At 44.8% G+C, this 15,417-nt stretch overlaps 1 protein-coding gene across 4 annotated transcripts in view; it reads right to left on the bottom strand.

Annotated features, from left to right (window-relative positions):
• The window catches only part of NRG4 (neuregulin 4), a 31,151-nt gene extending 25,358 nt beyond the window's left edge, over positions 1 to 5,793 (bottom strand). For all 4 annotated transcript variants that reach the window (XR_016306615.1, XR_016306613.1, XR_016306614.1 and 1 more), the window contains exon 1: positions 5,540 to 5,793. The gene's annotated coding sequence lies outside the window, so the exon portion shown is untranslated. The remainder of the gene's footprint in view (positions 1 to 5,539) is intronic.
• Between the last annotated feature and the right edge of the window lie 9,624 nt (positions 5,794 to 15,417).

The following is a 15,417-nucleotide window of genomic DNA, read 5'->3' as shown; positions in this document are numbered from 1 at the left end:
ATGTCAGCAAAGTCTCAGCAGATCTTTAAAGCCACAAACCTGAGACATTCATTTAAATTCAGCACATATCAAATTATAGATGTGCAGATAGTAAATATCGTAGAGCATACGGTTCTTTTGTAGTTTGTTGGTTCCAGCTCCACTCTACTGGTTCTGATCTCCCCTGCACCTCATCTGTGGTCCCCCCAGCTATCAGGACACTCAGCCTTTATGACCACTGATCACCAAGCTTTCCCTCCCCTCTTCCACAGCAACAATTCATATAGTCTCATTCCTCTGCTCCAAGGCACACTATCTGATTCTAACAGGAACTAAACAGCAAGCACCCATGGATTTTCCTTCCTCCTCACTCCACTGCTGCAAAAACATGATGGTCCTGAAAAGACTCACTCTACAGGTACCGTTCCCTGGCAACAACTCCCAAACCACTGCTGCAAACTGACATGAATGCACAGCAGCCTATCACATTTCACCAAGCCGATTACACTGAAATAAAATGTGTTTGGCTGCTATAGGATATCGCAGCTGGCAAGTAATCACTGTTTCTTAACTGCCTTATTAAAACTTGTGTAGCTTTTATAGACATACTTTGTTGTGATCAGTGTCAGTAGGGAGGTCTCCTGGGGACCTCATCAAAATTTTGCTGTTGGGCACCATGATTTGTAGTTATGCTGCTGACTTTCAGGTACATTCAGCGGGACATTAGATCACTTTCAAATGCCTTTGACCTGCTTCCGAGTTTGTTCTGAGCAGCATCAATTTCTTTTTGCTTTCCCATTGTAAGCCCTTATAAGGCTACAGGAGAACGATGCAAAGATTTTAGTTTAACCATCTCAGACCAGACACTTTCACCCTCTTCCTGCCCAGGCCATTTTTTAAGCATTCAGTACTGTCACACTTTGAATGACAATTACTTAGTCATGCAACACTGTACCCAAATTAAATTTTTAGCATTTTTTAGACATAGTGGTAATTGGTGGTATTTGTTCACCACTAGGTTTTTTTTATTTTTTGCTATATAAGCCCAAAATCCAAGGAGCACCTTTGGGATTTTAAGGAGCATAAATCAGACATCTAAATTCCTGAGTACCTATTACATATTTGGAAACCCTGGAGCACCAGAACAGTGGAAACACCCACGGAATGACCCAGTTTTGGAAAGCAAACACTCCAATGTATTTTCTAAAACGCATAATGAGTCTTTTGAAAATGTTGTTTTTTCCTTACGTTTTGGGAAAACCCAGGAAAGAAAACAGAAATGTATTTTTTTTTTTTTACACAAAGTTGTCAATAAAATATTTGCAACACACATTATAGGCATACTTAGAATTACACCCCAAAACACAATCTGCTGCTTCTCCCAAGGATGGCGATACCACACATGTGAGACTTTTATTTTTTTACAGCCTAGCCACATAGCGAGGCCCAAAATCCACGGGGCACCTTCAGGTATTCTAGGAACATAGATTATTCATCTAATTTCCTGACTGCGAATCACATTTTTGGAGGTCCTGCAACACCGGGACAGTGAAAATACACACAAAATGACCACATTTTGGAAAACAAACACCCTAAGGTATTTTGTAAGTGCCTTGTCGAGTCTTTTGAAGCCTTCATTGTTTTGCTACAAATTTCTGGAAAATGTAGAAGGAAAATTAATTTTTTTTTTTTCTTTTACGCAAAGTTGTATTTATATTTTTTTAGACTGATTATATACTAGACATTGTATCTTGTGTATCAAACAAATCAACCAATTGTATCAAAACCATTGTACTGTAATGGTCGCCTCTATGTGAGTGGTCAGAAAGTATAGCTTCGTCTAGGGTCACCTATAGCAGTTCCTATCAGGCAAATAACCTTAGCCTACTTGCACATGGCTGCCCCCAGGAAGACCATATTCTTTGGCTAGGAAGTATAGAACAGAAGAACAAAAGAGTTCCTGTGGTTCCAGGAGGGCAGTTGTCCACAGGGGATGGCTGGGACTGGTGTCTCGCCAGAACATAGTCAGTTGGACATGCAAATGGATCAGTTCAGGCTACAGGCAGAGACATGGTCAGCAAACAGGCAAAAGCTTGGTCCAAGCAACAGGCAAAAATGTGATCAATAAACAGGCCAGGGTTATTAAAGGCAGCAGACCGAGGTTACACTGTAATGGGGTGGTGATATAGAGCTGGAGGAAGAATCTGCAGGACCTGGCATTGTACCCAGCTATCCACTCATCCTGGGTGCAATGCCTTGGAGGCTCCTATGCAAAAGTGTATAATAAATGCAAATTTTATTCCTGCAAATATATGTGCAGTTATTATTTTTCTGTAAAAGGTGGACTAAGCCTTTTAGCAGTTTAGGCTTCCTGGTGTCACCAGAGCTGGATGAGTTATGTAAAGTAATATGCTGGCATGGCCAGGTGTCTTCATTGTACTGCTTCAGCCTCTCCTGTATCCTTACGGTAATTAAAGGTTTACGTCATACCACACCTTATCTACCTCATACCTCTTAAATCTCAATTCACAAAAATGTATGACATGCTGCATTTATCCTGCTCTGTATGTAGTGATATTTTACCACTACTAGCACTGTTATAAATCTCATTGTTAATTTAAAGAGAACTTCTAGGTTTATACAATTTTTTTTGGTGGAAGGGAACAAAATTGCTTGATTCTCCCAAAAACACAGCAATTTTATATTCTGCTGGTGGGGAGTCTTCCCTGCCAGCAGAACACAGTGATCACTGCTGGTTGCTGTAGATGCCAGCAGTGATTGCATGAAAAAAATTGGATAGGCTGGTTGCACTGATACTAGTAGATGGTTTGACGTAAGTACATCCACCCTGCCCATAGATGGATTGAATTTCAGCTGATTCCTGTTCAACCAGCCAAGATTCGATCCATCAATGGCCAGCTTTAGTTAGATAATCTTTTGTAAAAAAAAATATGGATACTTTCTTTTTTTCTTTTTGTTTTTTTTTTGCAAAAACAAATATGCCTGCCTGATGTAAAGGGTAGAATTGGCCTGCAAAATAACACCAGATTCAGGGTGGTGATAATAAGGAGGAAAGGAAAAGGGGGTGTCTGAGATGCTTATAAAATAAAATGAGAAGTTAAAGCAGTATAAAACCCAAAAGCAAACATTTATTATATTGCAGCTTACCAATTCCTAAATGTGATGGCTGTATTAGTTTCCTTTTTTAGACTTTCTTTAGTTTATTTTCATCTGATGATTTGACCAGCAAGTCTACTATTTTTCAGAATGTATCAGTTTACACGGATGAGACAATCCATTTACCACTGACAGCGGTGATTAAAATAATTAGCTTTTATTTATTCATGTAAAACTTTCATCCCAAAAGGAAAAAATTGTTTGCTGTTACTGATTATAAATTGTGAGCTGGAGTTTGGCCTCACTTTGTTGTTGTATTCAAATCTGCTAATACATTTAACCCCCCAAACTGACAGTGGTGCTGACTGCTATGTCTTGTGGTCATTCCTTCAGAGTAAGAATAAAAGGAAAAAAAAAGGTCATTCCTTCAGGGAGGGAAAAAAAAGCATAAAAAAGAAAACGAATGCAGCCACCTCATCTATTGATTGGTAAGCTGCAAAATATTCCATTTTTGATTTAGGGTTTAATACCTCTTTAAGGGAACAGATATAAAGATTGATGACCTTTATCTTTGTGAACCGATTGTAAAGCATAAAATAAGCAGTGGGGTTATAATAACTCATATATTTAGTGAATTTAGTTGAGTATAGATGTGTTTATTTTCATCTAATCTGTTGGTTGTCCAGTAGTGCACATATCTCTTTAAAGGTAACCAAGATTAGAGACACGTAAAATGCCACTGCTGACCCTTTATCTAAAGATGCTAGTTGCCTGGCTGTCTTTGGCTTCAACACTTTTGGAGTCATTTATCCAGAACAATCATGCCAAGTGCAGTCTGAACTCCTAAACCTGTGTATTTGTATGTTAGGGTGCTAAGATATCAGCAGCAACATTTCATTCACTCCCTACAAAGGAATACCATTGCGAACAGCTTTTGAAAGCAGATGTCTGAGGCAAGGTTCAGAAGGAGGGGTATTTCAAGTCTATATAGGTTGCTTTTCTAACTCTGGTAGACTACCGTATATGCTTCCCAGGGAGAGGGATATGGGTGAGGAGATAGAGGAGGAAGATTGGAGGGAATGGTCCCTCAGAATACACAGAGGTATTATGAATGTTTCCCTAGTGGAGGCGGGCTATAAGGTCCTCTCTCGCAGGCATCTAGTTCCGGAACGATTGTCAAAGATGTTTCCTGGCTCCTCTTTGCTCTGTTTCCAAGTATGCAGGCTATTGGGAATGATGTTCCATATTTGGTGGACGTTCCCTAAGGTTAGAAGATTTTGGATACGAGTTCACTCCCTGATTTTCACAGTGACCATGATTAATGTCATTAACAACCCTAGAACTGCACTGCTTAATGAACCTATCATTGGGGCATCCAAATCCTCTCAGACCTTAATTTATTTCATGTTCCAGGCAGCTAAAATTGCGATTGCTTCTGCCTGGAAGAGCCCAGTGGTGGACTTGGCATTGAGGAAATGCAAACTTTCTTGGATTATGATTAATGAGAAAATGGTCAGTACACTGCGAGATACCTGTGCCAAGTTTGAGCGAGTCTGGACTCCCTGGATTAGAGACCTTCAGGCTGAAGTGGATTCTGATTTTGATCTATGATTTTAGTACCAGATTGGTGAGGATGGCCGTGTGGGTGGTTTCTATCCTATTTTCTTTTACTTCTTTCTTTGATCTTTTCTACCTTTTCTTTTTCCTCCTAATTTTTATAGTTATTCTTGACCGCTTGACCCTCTGATGGCTTGATGCCTTAATGCAGGTTCCAGATGCACTGTATAGTATATTGTTCCTGGTTTTTGTATGCCTGTTATTGAAGATTGCAGCTTTTGAGCTTCGGCATCCTGGGATTTGATTTAATCTGTCTATATCATTGTTGAATAGGACCCTTTGTATCTGTGCACCTTGCCTGCAATGCAAGTTAATACTATTTGGCCATTGAGGATCTATGGGGCCACTGTTGTACATCTATTTCTATGTTCTATTTTTAAAACCATAATAAAAAATATTGAAACAGAAGATATCAGCAGCATCTACAGTCATTCATACATACACTACCAAAAAGAATACATTTTATAAATGAACTAGTAAAGTTGTGTTCTACCAAATTCCAGGAACAGAAAGAACAAAATGATAAACACAGGATTTCTATTCTATAATACATATTTCCAGTGGTAAAATGTCATATAAATACATGTATTCTAAATCAGTGCAGCACAATAATTCTAAGACTAGACCATTGTAAGATAACATACAACAAGCAATGTAAAAGGATGTAGATTCTGATCATATATTGACAGCATAGCTTGTAGACACATACAGGCCCTCTCAAAGAATAAATACTGTATAGCATTACCACATTTATCTCATCCACGTGGATTACACTGCTAACCTTAGGCATACAATGCTGACACAGCTGGTGTGTTTAGATACTTACAGTATTCTCGCATGTACGGGAAATATAGTAGAGCTTCTCGCCTGTCAGTGCTCAGTGCAATGTCTGTGCCAACCCATGAAATCCTAGAATGGATATAGAGCTTCTCCAGCCAGATACAACTGCTCCTCCCCTGGGCCAAGCCTATCCCTCGTCTATCCCCTTCACCGTTTCCACTATCTCTTCTAAAAAAAAATTTTCGTCAGTGTGTTCAGTTTACTATTACTGCACAGTGATCCCTTTCGTCTTTGTCTGGGCACATTCTCCCTGCTTTTTATATCCTCACTTATGTTTCCCTCAAGCAGTGTTGCATCACTGGAATTTTGCTGATTGCATAATTTTACATGCGATATTATTAGCAAAGGTGCATAATATTCTCTTGGGCTGCTATAAAAAAGCAATTTTCTAACTGGCATAGTTTGTGACAACATATATTTTACTTTCTAACTAGGGGATCATGAAGCAATTTTAAATAACAGCCACGAGTTATTTAGTAAATTTCTTGTTTTATTTAGTAAGACACATAGCAAAGAAAAGCATGCATTGCCTATTCAGCCACAGAAACAAATACAACACTAAGATTACTCTAATCTGCTAAAAGATGAATTCTGATTGGTTGCTATTTGGTACACTATATTGCCAAAAGTACTGGGACAACCCTCCAAATCAAAAAAATTCAGATGTTCCAATTACCTTCATGGTCGCAGATGTATAAATTCAAGCGCCTAGGCATGCAGACTGCTTCTACAAACATTTGTGAAAGAATTTGTTGCTCTCAGGAGCTCAGGGAATTCAAGCGTGGTACTGTGATAGGTTGCCAACTGTGCAATAAGTCCATCTGTGAAATTTCCTTACTATATTCCACAGTCCACTGTTAGTGGTATTACAACAAAGTAGAAGCAACTGGGAACAACAGCAACTCAGCCATGAAGTGGTAGGCCACATAAAATGACAGAGCAAGGCCAATGCATGCTGAAGCGCACAGTGTGCAGAAGTTGCCAACTATGTACAGAGTCACTAGTTAAAGACCTCCAAACTTCGTGTGACCTTCAGATTAGCACAAACAGTGCATAGAGAACTTTATGAAATGGGTTTCCATGGCTGAGCAGCTGCATCCAAGCCTTACATCACCAAGTGCAATACAAAGCGTCAGATGCAGTGGCGTAAAGCACGCCACCACTGGACTCTAGAGCAGTGGAGATGTGTTCTCTGGAGTGACCAATCACGTTTCTCTGTCTGGCAATCTGATGGACATGTCTGGGTTTGGCGGTTGCCAGGAGAATGGTATTTGCCTGACTGCACTGTGCCAAGTGTAAATTTTGGTGGAGGGGGAATTATGGTGTGGGGTTGATTTTCAGGGGTTGGGCTTGGCCCCTAAGTTCCAATGAAGGGAACTCCTAAAGCATCAGCATACTAAAACATTTTGGACAATTTCATGCTCCCAACTTTGTGGGAACAGTTTGGGGATGGCCCCTTCCTGTTCCAACATGACTGCGCACCAGTGCACAAAGCATGGTCCATAAAGACATGGATGAGCGAGTTTGGGGTAGAGGAACTTGACTGGCCTGCACAGAGTCCTGATCTCCCCCTGATAGAACACCTTTGGGGTGAATTAGAGTGGAGACTGTGAGCCAGGCCTTCTTGTCTGACATCAGTGCCTGACCTCACAAATGTGCTTCTGGAAGAACGGTCAAACATTCCCATGGACTATACTCCTAAACCTTGTGGCAATATAGTGTATCTTTAACCTTTTGCACCATTCTACTAAAGTAGAACTAAAGTTAAACAGCAAAACATTGAGCAGACAGGCTCTTTATTGCAGAAGAGACATGTCATGTCTTACCTGTGTGTTTGCAGTCTTCTTTTGGATGTACACTACGCTGCATATGATCAGCTTGGTGTACATTCTCAGTGCCAGGATGAACAAACAGTTGTGCCTATGCATAAGAAATACATCATCCTACCTCGGCCTATCAAGATGTCAGAAGAGGGAATCCAATTGCATAAAAGAGGCTGCAGCTATGAGGTAAATTCTCACGGGCATATACCATGCCAAGACAGTGGAGAGAAATTTCCTTGGGATGTTTCAAAAGAGGACATAGGAACAAGGAAGGACAATGGAAAACAAATTTAGGGAGAAAAGAGGCTTTAGGCCTCAAGACAACCCTGTTCCTTGTGTAACACTAAGAAAGGCTCTTTACACAGAGATTCTAATTTAAAAACATTCCACAGAGAGGTGATAGCAGCATGAAAGACCCCCTTGTGGGTAAAGTCAGATAAGGGAATATCACAAAAATTAATCCCTATAGAGGGCATACAGTGGTTACTTTTGAAGACAACACGAGGGACTGGTATAGAAAATGATTATAGTTTATGTATAAATCCTTAATCAAAAATCTTTACATATCACATGTGAAAAACCTTTTAAAAAAAATACCAGTGTGAATGACAAGCATTGGCTAGCTTATGTCATATATGGACATACATATATTGCAGGCAAACAGACAAGACAAAACATAAACAGATATACAAAATGACAACATCCGGACTACTTGTATAACCGTACAATGAAATACACCATGGCTAATGCCACATGTAACTATAAATAAGAAGGTAAATAATATCAATTTGTATGGGTATGGGGGGGGGGGGTATAGTAGCCTTAACTCCAATAATAGGTCCAATACATAAACAATGAATATTTGTAATTTGGTGATAAAGACCCAGGTGGTAATAATAGGATGAATGGCGTCCAATCCTTCTCCTGAACTACACTAAACTACGTAAGCCAGCTCCGTCTGTATACATCTTCCTCTCTGCTCTGACTGCTACCACTATGCATGAACTGCTTTGCATTCCTAGCTATTGCGCTGCATGTCCTTAATTGAGTGCTAGCTGGAGACGCATGGAATTATACATTGGTATGGTGGAAGGGTAAGCTGGACTTGCACGTGGTCACGGAAATCCTACATCTATGTAGTTCCCTATTCCACGAAGCTATATATTACAGCTTTGATTGTTACAATCCTGCTCTCTGATCTGACCGCTGCCGCTATGCATAAATTGCTTTGTTCTCCAAGCCAGTGCGCTGCATGTCCTTTAACTTATTCCTGCTGTGTCTTCAACTGCTGCTCCATTAGTATTTAGGAGAAGGATTGGACACCATTCATCCTATTTTGGCCATTATATTCCACCTACTGTGGACTGTATATTTAATATATCTTGCTTTGACAAGGAGGCTACCACTTATGGACGGATAGAACTGCAATGTAACTACATAACTTGTGGTTTATTTATCCACCCCTCCTGAACCTATTATTACCATCTGGGTCTTTGCCACCAAATTACGAATATTCATTGTTTATGTAATGGACCAATTATTGAAGTTAAGGTTACTATACTCTCCTGATACCCATACAATTGGTATTACTTACCTTCTTATTTATAGTTACATGTGGCATTAACCACGGTGTATTTCATTGTACGGTTATACAAGGAGTCCGGACGTTGTCATTTTGTATATCTGTTTATGTTTTGTCTGGTCTGTTTGCCTGCATTATATGTATGTCCATATATGCCTTAAGCTAGCCAATGCTTGCTATTCACACCTGATAATTTTTTAAAAGCTTTTTCACACATGATATGTAAAGATTTTTTAGTAAGGATTTATACCTAAATAAACTATATTAATTTTCTATATCAGTCCTTACGTTTTTGTCTTCAAAAGCAACCACTATACCCCCTCTATGGGGATTAGTTTTTGTGATAGGCTTTATGGGTTACAAAGACAGCACCTAATTTAGGTGAAGGTATATTGGGTTTACAAGCTTTAATCACCCTCTTATTGTTTTTGTTATTAGATAAGGGAATATCCCTAACTGGTTAAAAATAACCTCTGAAGGGCTGAAATGACTTTGTGGGACCTATACTTGGTCCTAAGGGAATTTATAAGGGTAGAGCTGTGCATGACACCCTGCACAAAAAACTTCAGTAAAGAATAAGAGGTCAGCAGTTCCTTGTTGGTACATAAATGTCAGATGCTGGTCTAGACCAGAATGGTAACAAGGACGAGATATGTACCACAGAGCATTTCATAGGAAGAAATGTCCATGTCTTACACCATTACCAAAAGGGCTCCCGAGATGTGATAGATTTTGAAAGAAGACAACATGTTAACCTCCAAGGGGATAGCGATGGCCAGATCCAAAAGGCCTGCCTCTCAGGACCCAGGATTCAACAGCCATGCCGTTGAAGCCAGTGACTGAGAAGCAAAATGGTGGATGCACCCTAGGGACAGAAGGTCTGGACAATCCAGAAGGGACCATGGAGAATCTGCCAGGAGTCAGAGTATAGCTGAGTACCACATCATCCTTAGCCAGAATCACTGGAGTACCCTCCATATCAATCCTGCAGAGCAGATGAGGAAGAAACTGGATTGGCAGAAAAGCATAGATCAGATCACCAGAGTGCCCACTGAGAAGGCCTGAATCTCCATGGCCCTGGTGATAAACCTGTCCAGTTTGTTGTTGAATCTGGATGCCAGAAGGTCCACATTTGGCATCCACCTAGCCCTGCAAGGGACTTGGAATACCTCAGTATGGAGAGCCTCGGATCCAGATGCTGAAAACTGGGAAGGTTCACTTGCCAATTTCTTACTCCTGGGATGTGGAGAGGAGACAGGGCCAAAACACACAGTTCTGCCCAAGAAAGAATCAAGTTCACTTCCCTTTGAGTGGCTCGACTTCTGGTGCCTCCCTGTTGGTTGATGTTGGCCACTGCTATTGCACTGCCTGTCTGGATTCTTGTCGGGGGGACCTCACAGCTTTGGGGGCCAGCATTTACGGGTCAATCAAATTGTTCCAGGGTTTTGATGGAGCGAAGTCTATTGCACCAAGAGGGCATCCAGGACTCCTCCCCAGTCTAACAGGCAGGCATCCGTAATGACAACTTTTCACATCTTTGGGGAAAAGGGTTTCCTGAACTCCAGCACCAGGCTGAGAATCCGACAGGGAGATTGTGGTCTTGCAGGTCAGATGCATGGGACAATCCAAGGAGCAAGTCTGTTTGTTCCACATTGCTATGCTGAGCGGCAGCAGTCTGGAGTGAAACTGGGCATCTGGCACTTCCCTTACTGTAAGGGACCGCCTGGCGGTACCACTAGCACTCCACTGAATAGGCGTCCCCAGCGCACGGAGTCTAAGTCCCAGAGTGCTTGTTCACCAGGGCCCCTGATGGTGGGGATGGACTTGGAGCCCCCTGAGACCAGGTCGTGGCTACTGGGTGCGTCCGTCAGTGGTAGTGGTATGCGCCAAGGGCTCCCACGGGGAAGAGTCTGATATGAGGAGGTCAGCAGACCCCACTGCACGGGATGGATGGATGGATGAGCAAGGTCAGACGGGCCGGGTCGGTAACAGAGAGGACGGCAAGGTACAAGGCAGCGGGCATAGAATAGTCGGGTCACACGCCAGGTCAGCAACAGCAGGTCAAATCCAATAGGGGGCATTCAGGAGAGAGGTCAGGCAAAGCAAGGGTCTGGGCAGGAGAAATACAGCAAGGTCAGGTACAATCCGGGTCAGCAACTTACAATACACAGGTTCACGGATACAGGATACAGGTAAGACCAGAAGGCACTCAATGACAGCTCAGGGTCGTTTAAATATCCCGCCCTGCGCTGCCATTGGTGCCCAGCGGGCGGCCGCGGCTTCTACTGCGCATGCGCGAACTTGAACGCCGCGGCCGGCCCGGACCCAGTGCTCGAGTCCCTGCACAGGGCGGCACACTGCGCCTGCGCCGGGACCATCGCGGCGGGGATCGAGGGGATCCCTGACATTGCCCCCCCCCTACGGGCAACCTCCGGATGCCCACCCGATCTCTCCACCACGGGTGATCGCGAAAGAACCTCCGGACAAGTCTAGGTGCATGGACATTCTGGGCTGGTTCCCAGGAATTGTCCTCAGGGCCATAGCCCTTCCATTTGATTAGGAATTGGGCCTGGCCCCCCCTCCTTTGGCACTTCAGGATTGATTCCACCTCAAATTCCTCTTCACCCTCGACCGTTATGGCTTCCGGGGGTCTAGATTCTCGGTCAGGAAAGGCATCTGGGATTACTGGCTTCAGCAGGGACACATGGAAGACTGGGTGGATTTTGAGTGTGTCAGGGAGGACGAGTTCGTAGGCCGCTTCGTTGACCATCCGTTTAATGCAGAAGGGGCCTATAAACTTGGGTCCCAATTTCTTCGACGGACAAAGCATCTTTAAATTGGACGTCGCTAGCCAAACCTTCTCCCCAGGCCGCAACACAAGATCTCCCCTCCGTTTCCTGTTGAATGCCTTCCTGTAGTCTTCCTGGGCCCGACTGATGGCCTCTTGAAGCTTCTTATTGTTCGTGGGCATTCCGGGACCAAATCCGGGAGGAAGACAGGGTGAAAACCATAGTTGGCAAAGAACGGGGACTGGCCCGTCGCTGAGTGACGGGCATTGTTGTATGCGAATTCCGCTAGGGGGAGAAGTGGCATCCAGTCATCTTGAGTAAATGAAGTGTAGCATCTCAAGTATTGCTCCAGGGTCTGATTGGTCCTTTCGGTTTGACCGTTAGTTTGAGGGTGGAATGCAGAGGAAAGGGACAATTTGATGTCCAGGGCCTTGCACAGTGCCCTCCAAAATCTCGACGTGAACTGGACCCCTCGGTCTGAGACAATGTCTTCGGGGACCCCATGCAGCCTTACTACCTCACGAATGAAAACTCGCGCAGTCTCGGCTGCCGAGGGGGTTTTCTTCAACGGGATGAAGTGGGCCATCTTGGACAAGCGGTCTACGACCACCAGGATTGCCGCGTGGTCTAGTGATGGCGGAAGCTCGACTATAAAGTCTAACGATATCTTTTGCCAAGGCCGTTCAGGAATCGGTAAGGGTCGCAGCAGACCCCAAACTTTGTTTCTGGAAGGCTTATTCTTTTGGCAGGTGATACAGGACCTTACATAGCCCTTACAATCTTTAGCCATGTCCGGCCACCAGAAGGAGCGTCGGAGAAGTTCCAGGGTCTTTTCTGGGCCAAAGTGCCCCGCCATCGGGTGGTCATGGCAATGGCCCAAGACCAGGATTCGGGCTTCCTCTGGCACCACAATCCGATCTTCCCTCCATAGGAGTCTCCCCTTGTTCTGGAGGAGCCCTCCGGCTGGGGTAGAGACGGTTGTGGATGCCTCCATTATCTTGGAACGAAGGTCCGACTGAAGGGCCAAGAAGTTTCCCGAGGACAAGATGGTGTCGGGTACTGGGGTCTCCTTGGCGTCCTCGTACATACGTGATAACGCATCTGGCTTAGTGTTCTTTGATCCAGGCCGGTACGTAATGTGGAAGTTGAATCTAGAAAAGAATAGTGCCCATCTTGCCTGTCGCGGGCGTAGACGCTTGGCGGTTCTCAGATATTCTAATTTTTTGTGATCAGTAAAAATTAAGATGGGGTGCACAGCACCTTCCAGCAGGTACCTCCATTCCTCTAATGCCGTTTTGATCACCAGTAGCTCTCGATCACCGATATCATAATTCTCTGCTGGGGTAAGCTTCCGTGAGAAGAAAGCTACAGGATGGAGCAATTCCTTGGTGCCCTTCCGCTGGGAGAGAATGGAACCTACCGCATTCTCCGATGCATCCACTTCCAGGATGTAGGGCAGGGCGGCGTCTGGGTGACCCAAAATGGGTGCCGAGGTGAACAACTTCTTCAAGGCTTCAAAAGCTTCCTGAGCTTCAGGTGTCCATCTGAACCGGGTTCCCAGCTTGGTTAGCTGAGTAATGGGGGAGACCAGACCCGAGAAGTTCTTGATGAACTTTCGGTAAAAATTTGCAAAACCAATAAATCGTTGGACGCCTTTCCTGTCCGTGGGTTCAGGCCAATCCAGTATTGCAGCGACTTTCTGGGGATCCATCGCGACCCCCGCGGTGGAGATGATCAGGCCCAAGAAAGTAATGCTGGATTGTTCGAAACAACATTTCTCTGCCTTGGCGTACAACCCATGCTGCCGTAATCGCCCCAATACCCTTGCTACATGTATTCTGTGTTCCCCCAAGGAAGGGGAGAAAATCAAAATGTCGTCTAGATAGACGATAACAAAGACGTCCAGGAAGTCCCTAAAAATATCATTCACAAAGTGTTGAAACGTGGCTGGGGCATTACACAACCCGAACGGCATGACCAAGTATTCAAAATGGCCGAAGCGGGTGGGGAAGGCCGTCTTCCACTCGTCCCCCTCCCTTATGCGAACCAAGTTGTATGCTCCCCTCAAATCCAGCTTTGTAAAAACCACTGCTGTTTTTAAACTTTGGAATAATTCTGGTACTAACGGCAGTGGGTAACGGTTCTTTATCGTGACCCTGTTCAACTCCCTGTAATCGATACACGGCCTCAAGGTTTTGTCCTTTTTTTCAACAAAGAAAATTCCCGCCCCCGCCGGTGAAGTGGAGGGGCGGATGAACCCCTTCTGGAGGCTGTCCTCGATATATTCCTTCAGGGCTCCCAATTCGAGCTCCGAAAGGGGGAAGATTCGCCCAAAAGGAATTTCTGAACCGGGTAACAGGTCAACGGGACAGTCATAAGGGCGGTGGGGGGGTAGAGTATCAGCTCCCCGCTTGCTGAACACATCTAGAAACTCATGGTAGGCTGCCGGGATTACCTGTTTTAATTCAGCTTCCCCCTCAGAGCACAGGAGGATTTGGGGGACCCCCGGGCCCGAAGTGCGGCAGTATACCCGACAGTATGGAGAAGGGAACGAAATTACTCCGGTCTCCCAGTCAATTTGGGGGTTATGGGCCCGTAACCATGGGAGCCCCAAAATGACTGGGAAGAGGGGTGAGGCTATAGCATCCAGGCGGAGCAGTTCCTGGTGCTGGCCGGCAATGACAGTGGCGATGGAGGGGGTTTCCTGGTTCACCACCCCTGATTTTATCCGGGAACCGTCAGCCAAATAAATATTGAACCCCTTCTGTTTCAATTGGAGAGGAATACCCTGCTGGTGAGCAAAATTAATGTCCAGGAAGCAGCTGCATGCCCCCGAATCAACTATGGCCAATACTTCCACGGTCCTTTCCGGAAGCTGAAAGGAAAGGGGCACCACTAAGTATTGGGATGGACTAACATTGCCAATGGACAAGGAAGAAGAGGTGCACTTACTCAGTTTCTGCGGGCAGGATCGTACCATATGACCAGCTTCGCCACAGTAGAGGCACAGGTTCTGGGATCGTCTGCGCTGATGTTCCTCTGGAGATAGTTTAGGCCGCGCCAGGCCGAGTTGCATAGGTTCAGGGATATCTCCAGGTGGCCGGTTCTGGATGTTTGGCCTAGGTGCTTGACTGGCCCCTTGAAATGGCCCCCAGGGATTTCCATGACCCTGGCCGGACCTCTCAAACCTGCGTTCCCGCAGTCTACGGTCAATCTTAATAGTCAGTGCAATTAAGTCCTCTAAAGTCTCAGGCACCTCCACCCGGGCGAGCTCATCTTTCAGGCCTTCTGATAGGCCTATACGGAACTGATGCAGGAGAGCAAACTCGTTCCAACGTGTGTCCCCCATCCAGCGCCTAAATTCAGACGCGTACTCCTCCGCCGCTCGGCGGCCTTGCCGGAGCGTGTACAAAGTAGTTTCAGCAGAAGCTGCCCGCTGTGGGTCATCATATAGGATGGCCATTGCGTCAAAAAAAAAGTCAACCGAGCTAAGGTGAGGGTCATTTTTTCCCCGCAGTCGGTGGGCCCAGTCTTGGGGTTCACCCTGCAGGAGGGAGATGACGAACCCCACCTTCACGGATTCAGTCACAAAGGTTCGTGGTTGCAACTCAAAATAGAGGAGACAGGACTCACGGAATGACCTGAAGCGTGTGCGGTCCCCATGAAACCG

The sequence above is a fragment of the Staurois parvus genome, unplaced genomic scaffold (genome assembly GCF_062004578.1).
Source record: "Staurois parvus isolate SC_StPar_1 unplaced genomic scaffold, SC_StPar_1.0 ptg000832l, whole genome shotgun sequence".
NCBI lineage: Eukaryota > Metazoa > Chordata > Amphibia > Anura > Ranidae > Staurois > Staurois parvus.
Note: the sequence above shows the minus strand (reverse complement) of the source record. Positions and strands in the feature narration are given on the sequence as shown.